We start from the raw sequence: 2,329 nt of genomic DNA, 5'->3' as shown, positions 1-2,329 counted from the left end.
CTCCTTCCATCAAGAGGTGGAGTCTGATTTTCCTCCCCAAGGGGGCAGAATTGTGGCTACTAGAGGTGGGAAAGGGGCAGGGGGTGGGGATAGTGAGAGGTTGATTAATGTACACAACAACCAGATAGGAAAAATAAGTGCTATGGGTATACAGTCAAGGTAGGCATCTTTAATTAACAATAATTTAGTGCATATTATCAAATGGCTAGAAGAGAGAAGATAGAATGTCCTCATTACAAAGAAATGGTTAAGTTTTATAATGATGAATATGCTTATTACTCTGATTTCATCATCATACATAGCATACATGTACGGATATTCAAATCTGTACCCCACGAATATGTATAACACATATGTGTCAATTTAAAAAATTAAAATGTAAATTAAAAAATAAATTCCTCCCCTTGAATCTGGGCTGGACTTGTGACCTGTTTTGACCAATAGATTGTAGCAGAAGTGAAGTTGTGCCAATTCTGGGCCTAGACCTTAAGAGAATTGGCAGCTTCTGATTTTGGTGTCTTGGATCCCAGAGCTATAAGATGAGAAGTCCGAAACTTGCCCAGAAAGAGGCCCAGCCAGTCTTTGGCCATTCCGGCCACCCCCACTGAGGTACCAGACACATGAAAATACTATTTGGATATTCCGGCTTCAGACGAGCTGCAAGTTGAATGCAGCCATCTGAGCAACACCAGCCAACATCGTGTGGAACAGAAGAACTGCCCAGCCAAGCCCAGCCATCCACACAGCCATTGGAAATAATAAATCGCTGCTGCTTTAAGCCACTAATTTATGGGGTGGTTGCACCAATAGATAACTGAAACATGAGGGGAGTCAGATAATAAGCAATTAGCATAATAAATATTATTTACTATCAATCATTTTATTATCGACTATCAGTGACTTCCAATCCTTTGGTTTTAGGTCCATGAATCCCCTCCTTCCCTTTTCTTGGAGGGAAACATCTCCGAACTAAGAACCTTCCCCATCCAGTTCTCTCTCTTTTGGGAATGGTCAGATGATTGAACGGTCCCCTGCATCCAGTGTGCAGTCCCCAGACATGCCCCAAATCTCTCAGAGCGTCTTCCTGTACACAGTAGGTGCTTTCTTAGTGCATTGGTTTGGCTCTGTCAGAAACCCTGCTTCAGTCCACACTATATAACTGCCTGTATGTAGGTACCCTCCCACCCACTCTCTGCCACTGGAGGAATGGTAATGCCAGCATTTCTCAGGACTGGAACACATGATTTTCCCATGTTTCCTCTCCTGAGCCAGCCTTGCCTCCACTTCCCACACCCTCTGCAGGGTAAAGTCTCCAGGGCGGGGAAGGTCCCCTGGCAGTGTGCCAACTATAGTCACCTGCTCCCCCTTTTTGCCCATGTCCACCCACTCCTCCTGTGGTAACAGCATTGAGGCTTTTCTTGGAGAACCAGCCCCTCTCTCAGTGCACCTTACTTCAGTTTCCTCCTCTGCCAAGCATGTCACTCTGCTGACTTAATTGGTGTATTCTACCTGTGGCCACAGTGATTGGTTCAGGAATGGACACACAACCAAAGTCCATGCAATCAGAGCTACTCCTGGAACATTTGTGGAAGAAATCTTTCCTCTTCCACAGGGGTTTCTCTCTGTAAGGATAATCAAAGCCTGGAGCTGCTGGGCTACAACGGGTGGAAGTTTTGCTGGAGAATGAAATCAACATAGTAGAAAGCAAAGCCTATTCTACCACAGAAAGAGCAGGGGTAGTTCTACCTTCAGGAACAGCTGCATGCAGAGATTAGTTTTGTTTTTGTTTTTTTCTTCACCTATTTGTTGCATGCAGAGATTAGAACACCGTAGAACTGTTTTAGGCTTTCTCTTTTCTCTTTGCATGTTGGATTCATTCTTCTATGACTGGCTTTCTCTGGTGGTAGGGAACATGGCCCCAGGCAGCCCCCAATTTACTTCCTCAGACCTATTGCCAGAGAAAACAAAAGTCTTGTTATAAAAATCCTGGGGAAGGATTCTGATTGGCCCAGACTGAGTCACATGTCGAGCCATGTGGTCAGGGACAGAATCTGTTATCACAGGTAGAAAAACTGGGGCAGACATGGCTTCCAGGGAGTTCATCAGCCAGTCTTAATTGTGTCTACTTGGGGAGGAGAGAAGAGAGGAGTAAAGAGGAGAATTCTTTGTGTGTATGTGTGTGGGGGAACTCTGTCTATAGAACAGCCAGCCTGATGTCTAATCAAACAACAGTGCCCAGGACGTGGGATGCCCCGAGTCTCAGAACTAGGCTCCAGAGTGGGTTTCTTTGCTGCCAGGCAGGGGGACTGAGAGTATTCCTAGGAGGAGG

The sequence above is a fragment of the Galeopterus variegatus genome, unplaced genomic scaffold (assembly GCF_000696425.1).
Source record: "Galeopterus variegatus unplaced genomic scaffold, G_variegatus-3.0.2 Scaffold4764, whole genome shotgun sequence".
In the NCBI taxonomy this organism is placed as follows: Eukaryota; Metazoa; Chordata; class Mammalia; order Dermoptera; family Cynocephalidae; genus Galeopterus; species Galeopterus variegatus.
Note: the sequence above shows the minus strand (reverse complement) of the source record.